The sequence below is a fragment of the Lepisosteus platostomus genome, chromosome 5 (genome assembly GCF_059453375.1).
Source record: "Lepisosteus platostomus isolate fLepPlt1 chromosome 5, fLepPlt1.hap1, whole genome shotgun sequence".
Taxonomy (NCBI): Eukaryota; Metazoa; Chordata; class Actinopteri; order Semionotiformes; family Lepisosteidae; genus Lepisosteus; species Lepisosteus platostomus.
Genome location: NC_142615.1, coordinates 6870405 through 6885338, shown reverse-complemented (window position 1 = coordinate 6885338; position 14934 = coordinate 6870405). Strand labels below are relative to the sequence as shown.

The window sequence follows — 14934 nt, the reverse complement described above, 5'->3', positions numbered from 1 at the left end:
CGTGAATGAAGGTGCAGAATGGATCTCAAATATTCTGATAATACCTAAAAAAGACACCAAGGAAGTGAGACTGTGTGTGGATCTGCGAGAAGTGAATCAGAGAGAGACATCCAGTACCAATGGTTGGCAGCATATTGCAAGTAGTGCAAGGAGCCAAAGTTTTTGTAAAGTTAGATGTTCGAAAAGGGTTCTGGCAAGTTGAGTTGGCCCCGGAATCAAGACACCTGACTACCTTCATCACACACAGGGGTTGTTACTGTTTCAGAAAAGTTCCTTTTGGCTTGTCTAGTGCCCCAGAGGCCTATCAGAAGGCTATGGACTCGATGTTGTGTGCAATGCCAGGTGTTGTATGGTATATGGATGATGTTGTAGTACATGCGGAAAATGAAGAACAACTTGAACAGAGGCTCAGGCAAGTATTCCAAAGATTCCAAGACAGAGGCTTAACTTTATATAAAGATAAGTGTATCTTTGGCCTAAAAGAGATCGAGATACTGGGACATTTGGTCACTGCAGAAGGAATAAAACCAGACCCGAAAAAGGTGACAGCTGTTTGCAGTGCGCCGAGACCTGAGAATGTTGCACTTTTGCGCTCATTCTTAGGAACTTGTGGATTTTTGATGAAATTTATTCCTAATTATGCAGATATATCAGAACCCCTTAGAAAACTAACGAGGAAAGGACAGAAGTGGGAATGGACATCGGAAACTGAGAAAGCCATTGCCGAGTTGAAAAGAGCACTTGTAACTGAACCATGTCTGGCATACTTCAAACTAGATGCGCCACCAGTAGTGATCAGTGACGCGAGTCCTGTAGGACTTGGAGCAGCATTGCTACAAAGACCAGAAGAAGCCAGTGGCATATGCAAGTTGCTCACTTACCCCAACAGAAAGGCATTACTCGCAAATAGAGCGTGAAGCCTTGGGTTGTGTTTGGGCAGTGCAACATTTTAGGACATATTTATGAGGAGGCAAGTTCACACTTCAAACGGATCATAAACCCCTCATTTACATGATCAATCCCAAAAAGGCAACTTTGTTACCACCCAGGATACAAAGACTTGGATTGAGATTACAGCCGTATGATTACAGAATTGAACACATAGTAGGGAAAACCAATGTTGCAGACTCATTGTCACGTCTTCCTTTACCAGACACAGAAGACACTGGTTATGTAGACACCTATGTTGATAAAGTGCTTTCAATCAGCACTTATGAACTGCATGCACTGACAGTTGAGGAACATAAACAAGCAACAAACGAAGATGACACATTGAAATTGTTGATGTCCATAGTGGAAAAAGGACAATGGCCTAATCCAATTCCAGACGAACTGCAGCCATACCACAGGTGTAGGTTGGAGTTATCTACATATGATGGACTGCTTTTAAGAGGACAGAGGATTGTGTTACCGAAAACAAAAATCAGACAAGCACTAAAAATAGCACATGAGACACATCAGGGTGCAGTTCGTACAAAACAGTACCTGAGAAGCAACTTTTACTGGCCCAACATGGACAGTGATGTTGAAAGACTAATCAGGAATTGTTCCACTTGTGTGTTGAATCAACCATTGCAGGAGGATCAACTTCTCCAACCACTTGAATTACCACCAAGGCCTTGGACAAAATTGGGCATTGCCCTGGTAGGTCCCATTCAGAATGAATACATATTGACTGTCATAGACTATTATACTTCTTAACCTGAGGCGGTTGTTGTATCAGACATATCTTCAGCCACAGTTATTAGAGAGCTGATGAACATCTTTGCACGATTTGGTTATCCACTAGAGGTAGTAACAGATAATGGCAGGCAATTCATAGGACAGTTGTTTGAATCATTTCTGACTAATTGTGTAATTAAACACATCCGTGCATCACCTTACTATCCGAGATGTAATGGCAAAATTGAAAGATTTCACAGATACCTGAAAAAGGCCTTAAGAGCAGCTGTGACAGAAGGAAAAAAGAGAGAGAGGAACTACTTAAGATTCTGCTGACTTATAGATCAACACCACACAGGGCATCTGGAGAAACCCCAGCTAATCTTATCTTTGGGCCTGATATCCGGACTAAACTACCAAACGTGGAGAAGAAAGAAGAAGAGTCAAGGGACATTCAAAAGACAAAAGATATCCATAGACATCATGAGGAGTATGCACACAAAATGAAATTATATGCAGACCAGACACGGATCATAACTTCAAGGTCGGTGACGTAGTGTTTGTGGCTGGCCTAGACACCGGTAAATTGGATGCCAAGTTCAAAGACACTCGCTATGTGTTATTGAGAAACACCTCTTGTAACTCTTTTGAGTTAGTGAATGTGGAAGATGGCTCAAAAATAATGAGAAATGTAAAACATCTTTGACACGCTCCTCCATTGGATCTTGATTTTGACAAAAGATATCCATAGACATCATGAGGAGTATGCACACAAAATGAAATTATATGCAGACCAGACACGGATCATAACTTCAAGGTCGGTGACGTAGTGTTTGTGGCTGGCCTAGACACCGGTAAATTGGATGCCAAGTTCAAAGACACTCGCTATGTGTTATTGAGAAACACCTCTTGTAACTCTTTTGAGTTAGTGAATGTGGAAGATGGCTCAAAAATAATGAGAAATGTAAAACATCTTTGACACGCTCCTCCATTGGATCTTGATTTTGACAAAAGATATCCATAGACATCATGAGGAGTATGCACACAAAATGAAATTATATGCAGACCAGACACGGATCATAACTTCAAGGTCGGTGACGTAGTGTTTGTGGCTGGCCTAGACACCAGTAAATTAGATGCCAAGTTCAAAGATGCTCGCTATGTGTTATTGAGAAACACCTCTTGTAACTCTTTTGAGTTAGTGAATGTGGAAGATGGCTCAAAAATAATTAGAATTGTAAAACATCTTTGACATGCTCCTCCATTGGATCTTGATTTTGAATCTGCAGAAACAGAAAATGCTGAGAATACAGGACTTTCTGACGTGCAGGAAGTGCCGAGTCCTCAGACAGTGGAGAGTACATCCGTAGGAGAGCCAGTAACTTTACCCAGAAGTAACGTAACAACCATTAGTGGCAGGGTTATCAGGAAACCGGCTCATTACAGAGACATTTAAAAATACAGGACTTGCATAGCTCTCCAAATGTTAAATTGCCCTATTTTGTTTGTGTTATCTATGTAGATCTTGCTTAGACTGCTAGAAATGAGGTGATATTTAGAAGTGACTTAAGTAGAAATTGAACTAAAATTTGAGTTGGTACGCATAGAAATTGTTGTAAAAAAAGATGAATGTATTGAATAGAAATGAAAGGGTTTATATACATTTTGTTGTAAAAGTTAATAACCATTTACTGTGTGTTGATATAAAATTGTTACAATTGTATGGTAAAGTTATAGACTTTAAAAATAACAAAGGAAGGGATGTAGTATAGTGAATAGACATCGCGAGACAACAGAACGAGAGAGTGGAAGGCGGGAATATATGGTGTGAGAGCGTGATTTGTGTAGTTAATAAAATAGTCTAAATCATATAAGGAAGGCTCTTTATTAAGATACACAACATGCTCAATAAGCTACTGGACACACCCGCCCCTCCTCACACAGACCGTGGAAAAGCCCCCGAGTGGGAGGGCTCTCTCTTCCTCCCAGGACCTCTTGGACACGATGCACAGATAGAGCGCGGGGAGCCGCCGCCTGCAAACACGGCTCCAGGCAGGACTCCACTCCGCAGGAGCCGCAGAGCAGAGGAGATGGGGGCAGCTTAGCTCCTGTGCAGAGACCTGAGCTGTTGATGCTGCGGACGCTGTCTTTTCTGTTCTCGGGGTAGGAGTGAATGTTGAGTTGCCCTTAGAAATGAAGCAGAGCACTTCAACGGCACGGGTGTGTGTGTGTGCGCCCTGGTGATTCTGGGAGACAGATCGAACCTGAGCTAAAAGAGAGGGGGCTTAGCCCTCTTCCATTTGCTAGTTCAAAGTTGTACAACCCATTTGTATCTGCTAGGCGGCGCAGTCATCGTGCACAAAGAACGCTTTGAAAAGCGTCAAAGGCAAGTCATTCCGAGTTGGTCGTTTGTGTTTTCCGTTCAGACGCGAAATGCTGAAATGATCTCTCGGCTCCTCGGTTGTCATTTCTGCTCCGTAAAGGGATCACAGCACGCGTCGCCTTCCAGCACGCTTGGTCGGGACATGGTGCCGGGGGTCGGAGAGATGTCTTCCTCGTTAGTATAGTGGCAAGTATCCCCGCCTGTCACGTGGGAGACCGGGGTTCGATTCCCCGACGGGGAGTAGCTTCTCTTTCACCTCCTTAGAGAAATGACTGCCTTTCACTTCTCTTTTTTCTTTCACAGCGTCGTGCACCTTTTCATTGCTCTCGCTTTCAGAGCCTCTGCACGGCACACGACTCGACATAAGGAAGCACATTGAAGTGAAAGCAGGAAGCGCTGCGACATGCACTGTGCAGATCCCACCACACTAAGAGCTGAGTGGGTCTGTTCGATGCACAAAGAACGCTTTGATAAGCGTCAAAGGCAAGTAATTCCGAGTTGGTCGTTTGTGTTTTCCGTTCAGACGCAAAATGCTGAAATGATCTCTCAGCTCCTCGGTTGTCATTTCTGCTCCGTAAAGGAATCACAGCACGCGTCGGCTTCCAGCACGGTGGGTCGGGACACGATGCCGGGGGTCGGAGAGAGCGATGTCTTCCTCATTAGTATAGGACCTGTAACGCGGGAGACCGGGGTACATCAGGACGTGCATTGAAGTGAAAGCAGGATGCGCTGTGACATGCACTGTGCAGATCCCGCTCACTAAGAGGTGAGTGGGTCTGTTCGATCACAACGCTAGGCGAACCCCCAATCCCCTTTTGTGCGTGGCGACAAAAGAGGTCTGTCTCCGCCTGGTTTCGAACCGGGGACCTTTCGCATGTGAGGCAAACGTGATAACCACTACACTACGGAAACGGTGGTAAGATGTGCCCAGCGGCCCAGCGCTGAGCTTCGCCAATGCGATTCAGCTGCTTCCAGTGCCTTTATTGGAGTGCGCTGATGGACCGTGCTCTCTCTCCAGAGACCAGCACGCCTGTCATGGACGGAGCAGGAAAGGCGGCGCCACATTCTACAGCCCTCTCCACGCAATCGACGAAATCGGGCTACTGAAGTGGAGAAAATCGCCTCTCCAGAAAGTGCAAATATCATCTTGGAGAGTATAAATCCTATTGCCAAAGGTCAGCCCTGTCTACCAGAGTAACCCTCCCACCTCCTGCAGCGATGATCAGCTCGTCTCACACGCGAGAAGTTTCGGCTGGAAACAAGCGCCCCCTCTTCTCGCACGTTTTGCACGTTCGAGTAGTTTTAATGCGGCTCCTTCGTACACGGTGCTGATCTTTTGGAAAGCAGGAGGCAAAACTGACACGTTCCCACACCAGGAGTCGAACCCGGGCCGCCTGGGTGAAAACCAGGAATCCTAACCGCTAGACCATACGAGAGCGCACATCCCTGCTGTTCCGGGCATCATGCAAGCAAACTACATAAATATGAGAAAACACGCAAGAGAGTTGTCACTCAGAGTGTCGAAGGGTCGATATATACTGGGGCTCAGTTGAAATGCAACGTCAGGACTTTTCCGAATTATGTCACACGAAGAGAGCACAGCCCTTTCCGCCCTGCCGCGTGTGTCTCGGTAACTCGCTGTGATCGTATAGTGGTCAGTACTTTGCGTTGTGGCCGCAACAACCCCGGTTCGAATCCGGGTCACGGCAGAATAGGGGCGTCTGCTTTTACTACTCGCACGAATGAAGGCAAAAAAAAAGCCAATCGATGTGAACGAACGGCGCTTTACAGAGGAGTACTGCCTGACTGGATCGTTGATGAACGACAGAGGCCACTCCGACCTCTTCTCGGTTTTCTTCAATGACTTACTAAGGATCTTCTTCACATTCGCCCATGCAGGGGAAGCCAGTTACACCAAAGCAAACGCAGGAAAGTGCAATTCAAGCAGAGACTAGGAGGGACTTGTTTACACCGAGCGTGGTCGGAGAATGGAACAATGCGCCCAGCCCTGTTGCTGGAGCCGATTCTTGATGAGATCTTGGGCTCACTAAGAAGCCCCCGCTGGATGCTAATCTTTCTGTTGTTCTTGCAGGTCCTGCGCTGCTTTTGAGCCGACAGAGCTCGTCCTGGTCTGTCGGCACAGCCCAATTGCAAATGATTGGCTCCGCGTAGAGAAGGAACGTGCGTTTGGTACAAGAGTGCATGAAGGCACCGGAAATACATTGGGAACAAATGACCGGTCGCTCAAGACCTCTGTGAAGTACAGGAGCGTGCAAAATGAGGCTGTTTCCGTCCGCTTTCAAACCGGGGATTTTTCGCGTGTGAGGCGAACGTGATAACCGCTACACTATGGAAACGGTGAGAATACAGGCCCAGCGGCAGTGAGTATTCAACTTCATTGCATTACTGCTCCCAACCAGTTGATATCAATTTAATTCCTAAGGGTTATGTACTTGTTTTGCGTATCTAATGTCGAAGTTGAAAACTTCTAAAGTTCTAAATGAATGATATACCGAACTTATGTCCTCTTGATATGTGTAACTCTTTGTAACTGAATGAATTTATATCTTTTGTATTCTGATAACCCTTACGATAAGATCTGTTAGGTTTGCATGCATATTCTATATCTTAATAAATGTATCCTCGTGTATTAGTACCTGTGTGTGCGTTGTTTGAGTTATATCGCATGGTTGGATTCTAAGACCATTAAATGAATTAATTTTGTGATTTACTGCCACAAAAATAATTGTCCCAGTAAATGCCCAAACCCCTACAGAACTGGTGCCTCATGAGAGCACACTACAACAGTGTCTGATCTCCTGTCCCAGCCTGAGGAGCAGACAGCGAGTCTGTCTCTCAATAATACTAATAATACAGTATGTGATTCCCTGCCCCAGCCAGAGGAACAGACAGTGAGCCTGTCTCTCAATAATAATAATCCAGTGTGTGATCTCCTGTCCCAGCCTGGGAAACAGTGAGTCAGCCTCTCAATAATTATAATACAGTGTGATTTACTGTCTCAGCCTGAGGAACACAGAGTGAGCCTGTATCTCAATAATAATAATACAGTGGTTGATCTCCTGTACTAGCCTGAGGAACAGACAGCGAACCTGTCTCTCAATAATAATAATACAGTGTGTGACCTCCTGTCCCAGCTTGGGGAACAGTGAACCAGACTCTCAATAATAATAATACAGTGTGATCTCCTGTCCCAGCCTGAGGAACAGTGAGCTTGTCTCTCAATAATAATAATACAGTGTGATCCCCTGTCCCAGCCTGAGGAACAGTGATCCTGTTTCTCAATAATAAAAGTACAGTGTGTGATTTCCTGTCCCAGCCTGAGGAACAGACTGTGAGCCTGTCTCTCAATAATAAAAGTACAGTGTGTGATCTCCTGTCCCAGCCTTGGGAACAGACAGTAAATGTCACGCCCTCTGCAGCCAGAGGGCGCTCCTTCTCTGTCCTGTCCCTAGTTTCCAGTCTGCTGTTCTTCCTGTCCCTCTCTTTCCCTTGGGCTATATATTTCCGGGTCTTGCACTCAGTCCTCGCTCAGCATTGACGTTCAGATGTCCTGAGACCCGCCTAACACCAGGGCGCCCCACGTCCGCTCCCTGAGGGCATTGGTTTCTATACGGGATTCCTGAACTCTTTGCACTAATGAGCCCGGGCCTTTTTCCTGTCTCGCCGCTTCGCATATGGGTCTTTTTCCGCTCTCCTGCTCCCCACGGTTAGTCCCTTTGGACGTCCGTAACAGTAAGCCTCTCTCAATAATAATAATACAGTATGTGATCTCCTGTCTTAGCCTGAGGAACAGACAGTGATCCTGTCTCTCAATAATAATAAACCAGTGTGGGATGTCCTGTCCCAGTCTAAGGAACAAACAGTGAGCCAAACAGACTCTCAATAATAATGCTAATATACTGTGATCTACTGTTCCAGCCTGAGGAACAGACAGTGAGCCTGTCTCTCAATAAAAATACTACAGTGTTGGATCTCCTGTCCCAGCCTGAGGAACAGTGAGCCTGTCTCTCAAGAATAATAATACAGTGTGATCTCCTGTCCAAGCCTGAGGAACAGAGGGCCTGTCTCTCAATAATAATAATACAGTGTGTGATCTCCTGTCCCAGCCTGAGGAACAGACAGTGAACCTTTCTCTCAATAATAATAATCCAGTGTGGAATGTCCTGTCCCAGCAAGAGGAACAGACAGTTCCCCAGCCTGGGGAACACTGAGCCTGTCTCTAAATACTAATAATACAGTGTGTCATTTCTTGCCCCAGTCAGAGGAACAGACAGTGAGCCCCTCTCTCCCTCTCTCCAATAATACAGAGTGTGTGACCACCTGTCCCAGACTGAGGAAAAGACAGTGAGTCTGTCTCTAAATAATAATAATACAGTGTGGGATCTCCTGTCCCAGCCTGGGGAGCAGTGAGCCAGACTCTCAATAATTATAATACAGTGTGATCTACTGTCCCAGCCTGAGGAACAGACAGTGAGTTTGTCTCTCAATAATAATACAGTGTTATCTCCTGTCCCAGCCTGGGGAACAGACAGTGAGCCTGTCTCTCAATAATAATAATAATAATACAGTGTGTGATCTCCTGTCCCAGCCTGAGGAACAGACAGTGAGACTGTCTCTCAATAATAATAATACAGTGTGTGATCTCCTGTCCCAGCCTGGGGAACAGTGTGCCAGACTCTCAATAATATTAATAATAATAATACAGTGTGATCTACTGTCCCAGCCTGAGGAACAGACAGTGAGCCTGTCTCAATAATAATACACAGTGTGTGACCATCTGTCCCAGACTGAGGAAAAGACAGTGAGTCTGTCTCTAAATAATAATAATACAGTGTGGGATCTCCTGTCCCAGCCTGGGGAACAGTGAGCCAGACTCTCAATAATAATAATACAGTGTTATCTCCTGTCCCAGCCTGGGGAACAGACAGTGAGCCTGTCTCTCAATAATAATAATACAGTGTGTGATCTCCTGTCCCAGCCTGAGGAACAGACAGTGAGACGTTCTCTCAATAATAATAATAATACTGTGTGAGTTCCTGACCCAGCCTGCGGAACATACAGTGAGCCTGTCTCTCTATAATAATTATTCAGTGTGGGATCTCCTGTCAAACTCTGAGGAACAGACAGTGAGCCTGTCTCTAAATAATAATAATACAGTGTGTGATCCTCTGTCCCAGCCTGAGGAACAGACAGTGAGCCTGTCTCTCAATAATAATAATACAGTTTGTGCTCTCCTGTCCCAGCCTGAGGAACAGTGAGCAGTCCTAATAGTTACCGCTTTCCTGATTTAGCTCAGCAGCTTTTATTTCGCCTGAAGCGCAAGCAACTTGTGAGAACAGGTTGGGTTTGCTGTGCTTAAATGGTTCGGCGTCTTCGTGTCGTAGCGCCGCAACGGTGTGTTTTCCTTCCTTCTCTTTTCAGCCCAGAAGAAACATTTTACTTGTTCCTTTTGTAGCCCACGCATGCTGATGCCTGTGTTGTGTTGTGGATTTTCCCCTTCTTGAATTTGTACTCCTCCTCCCTACCTCTACCTCTCCCTCTCTCTACTTCTCCCTCTCTCCCTTACCCCCTCTCTCTCCACCTCTCTCCCTCTCCCTTGCCCTCCACCTCTCTCCCTCTTTCTACCTCTCTACTGCTCTACCTCTCCCTACCCCTCTCTGCTCTCTCTCACTCTGGAGTTTATTTTCCAGACAGAAATCCAGCTCCGTCCCACCTGTGTAAGATTGGTGATGCAGGATGAGAGTTCTGTGGTCTGTTTCAAATCCGCCTGTGATGAGACACCGAGGAGAAATGAAGAGCCCCAGGCGCGGTAGAAAATCACCCAGGAAAGAGACTTTCAATGTTGGAAAAAAAAGTTGTTAGTAACGGACATAATATGTTTGTTTTGTTTTTTTAATCGCTGCGATGTGTGACTAAGCTCATACGACTAAGAGTTGCCCCCTTTGTCAAGATCTGGTAACCTGCTCGTCGCTGGTGGGCCAGATCGTGTCCCCCGTCACTATACTGGGGCAATAGGACCCACACAGACCGCAGGGTGAGCACCCCCTGCTGGCCCCACAGAGAGAGAGAGGTAGAGCACCACAACCCAGACTCAACCACATCACAGCACAGATCAAACAGCAATATCTCACACACTGCGACACACACAAACACAACATAAACTGGAATGCTACAGAACCTTAAACAGACAATACACACTAGCCGAATATTTGACCAAAATAACAAATAACAAACAGAAACAGACCCTGACGAAGTACAGGCTCAGTGACCACAACCTGGCCATAGAAACTGGGCGACACAGGCAGACCTGGCTGCCCAGAGAGGACAGGCTGTGCTCCCACTGCCAGCAGGGAGAAATAGAGACAGAGGTGCACTCCCTACTGCACTGTGACAGATACTCTGGGATTAGAGAAACATTCTTCCCGAAATTCAGAAATCTAATCTCAGAGTTCCCACACCTGCCAAAACCACAACGGGTCCCAATCCTACTGGGAGAGGGAGGAGGGAACTCAGTTGATCTGGCAGCCCAGTATGTGATCTCCTGTCACAGCCTGAGGAACAGTGAGTCTGTCTCCCAATAATGCTCCAGCCACCTACAGTATATGTTAATATTTTATAATATGTCTTTGTTGTAAATGTCTGTAACATGTCTGTAGATGTTATTTTACTTCTATTTCTTGTTTGGTTCCATGTTAATTTTATTATTTTTATTTGTTTTGGTAACACTGATTGTACCCATCGGTCATGCTAATAAAGCACCTTGAATTGAAATAGAGGTAGGGAGAGAGGTAGGGAGGGGAAAAGGGAGAGGTAGGGAGAGAGGTAGAGAGAGGGAGAGGTAGAGGTAGGGAGAGAGAGGAGGAGTACAAATTCAAGCAGAAGCCTGAGTGGAGCACTGTCGTATGGCCCTGACATCAATCCCTCAACTCTCTGCATAAAGCAGTGTCTTATGGCCATGACATCCCACCCCCACCACTCTCAGTGGAAAGCACTGTCGTAACCCACCTCCTCCGCTCTCTGCGAAAAGCAGTATCTTCAGGCACTGACACCCACCCCTTCACTCTCTGCGTTAAGCTGTGTTGTCAGGCCCTGACATCCCACCCCCGCCACTTTCTGTGTAAAACACTGTCATAAGGCCCTGACATCACACCCCCACCACTCTCTGCGGAAAGCACTGTCGTATAACCCTGAGACCCACCCCTCCACTCTCTGCATAAAACAGTGTCGTCTAGCCCTGACACCCACCCCTCCACTCTCTGCGTTAAGCTGTGTTGTCAGGCCCTGACATCCCACCCCCGCCACTCTCTGTGTAAAGCAGTGTCATATGGCCCTGACACCAATCCCTCCACTCTCTGTATAAAGCAGTCTCTTATGGCCCTGAAACCCTCCCCTCCACTCTCTACATAACGCAGTGTCGTCAAGCCCTGACATCCCTCCCCCGCCACTCTCTGTGTAAAGCACTGTCGTATGGCCCTGACATCACACCCCCACCACTCTCTGCGTAAAGCATTGTCGTATAACCCTGAGACCCACCCCTCCACTCTCTGCATAAAACAGTGTCGTCAAGCCCTGACATCCCACCCCTGCCACTCTCTACGTAAAGAAGTGTCGTATGGCCCTGACACCCACCCTCCACTATCTGCGTTAATCTGTGTTGTCAGGCCCTGACATCCCACCCTCGCCACTCTCTACGTAAAGAAGTGTCGTATGGCCCTGACATCCCACCCCCGCCACTATCTGCGTAAAGCAGTATCGTCAGGCCCTGACATCCCACCCCTGCCACTCCCTGCGTAAAGAAGTGTCGTATGGCCCTGACACCCACCCTCCAGCTCTCCGCCGCCCCAGGCTTCTGCTCGATAAGCTACTGGACACACCCGCCCCTCCTCACACAGAACGTGGAAAAGCCCCCGAGTGGGAGGGCTCTCTCTTCCTCCCAGGAGCTCTTGGACACGATGCACAGACAGAGCGCGGGGAGCCGCCGCCTGCAAACACGGCTCCAGGCAGGACTCCGCTCCGCAGGAGCCGCAGAGCAGAGGAGATGGGGGCAGCTTAGCTCCTGTGCAGAGACCTGAGCTGTTGTTGCTGCGGACGCTGTCTTTTCTGCACTCGGGGTAGGAGTGAATGTTGAGTTGCCCTTAGAAATGAAGCAGAGCACTTCAACGGCACGGGTGTGTGTGTGTGCGCCCTGGTGATTCTGGGAGACAGATCGAACTGGGCTAAAAGACATTTAAAAGACAAAAGACAAATAAAAAACATTTGCTAGTTCAAAGTTGTACAACCCATTTGTATCTGCTAGGCGGCGCAGTCGTCGTGCACAAAGAACGCTTTGAAAAGCGTCAAAGGCAAGTCATTCCGAGTTGGTCGTTTGTGTTTTCCGTTCAGACGCGAAATGCTGAAATGATCTCTCGGCTCCTCGGTTGTCATTTCTGCTCCGTAAAGGAATCACAGCACGCGTCGGCTTCCAGCACGGTGGGTCGGGACACGATGCCGGGGGTCGGAGAGAGCGATGTCTTCCTCATTAGTATAGGACCTGTCACCTGTCCCCACCTGTCACGCGGGAGACTGTGGTACATCAGGGCGCGCATTGAAGTGAAAGCAGGATGCGCTGTGATATGCACTGTGCAGATCCCGCCACACTAAGAGGTGAGTGGGTCTGTTGGATCACAGCGCTAGGCGAATCCCCAATCCCCTTTTGTGCCTGGCGACAAAAGATGTCTGTTTCCACCTGGTTTTGAACCGGAGACCTTTTGCGTGTGAGGCGAACGTGATAACCACTACACTACGGAAACGGTGGTAAGACGAGCCCAGCGGCCCAGTGCTGAGCTTCGCCAATGCGATTCAGCTGCTTCCAGTGCCTTTATTGGAGTGCGCTGATGGACTGTGCTGTCTCTCCAGAGACCAGCACGCCTGTCATGGACGGAGCAGGAAAGGCGGCGCCACATTCTACAGCCCTCTCCACGCAATCGACAAAATCAGGCTACTGAAGTGGAGAAAATCGCCTCTCCAGAAAGTGCAAATATCATCTTGGAGACTATAAATCCTATTGCCGAAGGTCAGCCCTGTCTACCAGAGTAACCCTCCCACAGCGATAATCAGCTCGTCTCACACGCGAGAAGTTTCGGTTGGAAACAAGCGCCCCCTCTTCTCGCACGTTTTGCACGTTCGAGTAGTTTTAATGCGGCTCTTTCGTACAAGGTGCTGATCTTTTGGAAAGCAGGAGGCAAAACCGAGTCGAACCGCCTGGGTGAAAACCAGGAACCCTAACCGCTAGACTATATGGCAGCGAACAACCATGCTGTTCCCGGCATCATGCAAGCAAACTACATAAATATGAGAAAACACGCAAGAGAGTTGTCACTCAGAGTGTCGAAGGGTCGATGTATACTGGGGCTCAGTTGAAATGCAACGTCAGGACTTTTCCGAATTATGTCACACGAAGAGAGCACAGCCCTTTCCGCCCTGCCGTGTGTGTCTCGGTAACTCGCTGTGATCGTATAGTGGTCAGTACTTTGCGTTGTGGCCGCAACAACCCCGGTTCGAATCCGGGTCACGGCAGAATAGGGGCGTCTGCTTTTACTACTCGCACGAATGAAGGCAAAAAAAAAGCCAATCGATGTGAACGAACGGCGCTTTACAGAGGAGTACTGCCTGACTGGATCGTTGATGAACGACAGAGGCCATTCCGACCTCTTCTCGGTTTTCTTCAATGACTTACTAAGGATCTTCTTCACATTTGCCCATGCAGGGGAAGCCAGTTACACCAAAGCAAACGCAGGAAAGTGCATTTCAAGCAGAGACCAGGAGGGACTTGTTTACACCAAGAGTGGGCGGAGAATGGAACAATGCGCCCAGCCCTGTTGCTGGAGCCGATTCTTGATGAGCTCTTGGGCTCACTAAGAGGCCCCCGCTGGATGCTAATCTTTCTGTTGTTCTTGCAGGTCCTGCGCTGCTTTTGAGCCGACAGAGCTCGTCCTGGTCTGTCGGCACAGCCCAATTGCAAATGATCGGCTCCGCGTACAGAAGGAACGTGCGTTTGGTACAAGAGTGCACGAAGGCACCGGAAATACATTGGGAACAAATGACCGGTCGCTCAAGACCTCTGTGAAGTACAGGAGCGTGCAAAACGAGGCTGTTTCCGCCCGGTCTCGAACCGGGGACCTTTCGCGTGTTAGGCGAACGTGATAGCCCCTACACTACGGAAACCTGCAGGGACCGCTGCTGGTGTCTCGCTTGCGTTTCGGGCTGAGAAAGGGAAGCGACACCTTAAGCAGGGGGCGCTGGAGAGAGGAACAAAGGGCGCGATGAAATAGAATGCCGAAACCCGGGATCGAATCAGGGACCTTTAGATCTTCAGTCTAACGCTCTCCCAGCTGAGCTATTTCGGCGGTGCAGAGAGCATACAGCCACCTGCTCCAGCCTTCCTGTGTTGCGGCATGAGCGCACCAAGAGGAGCGGGAGAGTGTTGCAGGAACGTCACTCAGAAGGAAAGCCACCCAGCTGCGCCCTCTGAGCTCTGTCCAGCGCATCTTCCTCGCATGGACTCCTGCCTGCAACGGGCAGGAAACAATTAGCAAGAACAGAACGGCACCCCATGGGTGTCTCATGACCGCACCTTAGGTTGTGACACGTGCAGGTGTGAGGGGTTGCCGGGCTACTTTGGAGCAGAGCTTGGGCGGAGGGGGGGCGGGAAAGCAGACAAAGAGGTGACACCTCAAGGTCTGCACGATCACAGCTCTCCGCCGCCCCAGGCTTCCGCTCGATAAGCTACTGGACACACCCGCCCCTCCTCACACAGACCGTGGAAAAGCCCCCGAGTGGGAGGGCTCGCTCTTCCTCCCAGGAGCTCTTGGACACGACGCACAGACAGA

At 48.3% G+C, this 14934-nt stretch overlaps 5 non-coding genes across 5 annotated transcripts; 3 read left to right on the top strand and 2 right to left on the bottom strand.

Moving 5' to 3' along the window:
* The first annotated feature begins 4214 nt into the window (after positions 1–4214).
* trnad-guc (transfer RNA aspartic acid (anticodon GUC)) lies at positions 4215–4286 on the top strand. Its single transcript has one exon. It is a non-coding gene; the product is annotated as a tRNA-Asp (tRNA).
* Positions 4287–5409: 1123 nt separating this feature from the next.
* trnae-uuc (transfer RNA glutamic acid (anticodon UUC)) lies at positions 5410–5481 on the bottom strand. The gene has a single exon. It is a non-coding gene; the product is annotated as a tRNA-Glu (tRNA).
* A 201-nt stretch (positions 5482–5682) lies between these two features.
* On the top strand, positions 5683–5754 carry trnah-gug (transfer RNA histidin (anticodon GUG)). Its single transcript has one exon. It is a non-coding gene; the product is annotated as a tRNA-His (tRNA).
* Positions 5755–13549: 7795 nt separating this feature from the next.
* trnah-gug (transfer RNA histidin (anticodon GUG)) lies at positions 13550–13621 on the top strand. Its single transcript has one exon. It is a non-coding gene; the product is annotated as a tRNA-His (tRNA).
* A 575-nt stretch (positions 13622–14196) lies between these two features.
* On the bottom strand, positions 14197–14269 carry trnav-aac (transfer RNA valine (anticodon AAC)). The gene has a single exon. It is a non-coding gene; the product is annotated as a tRNA-Val (tRNA).
* Positions 14270–14934: the final 665 nt, after the last annotated feature.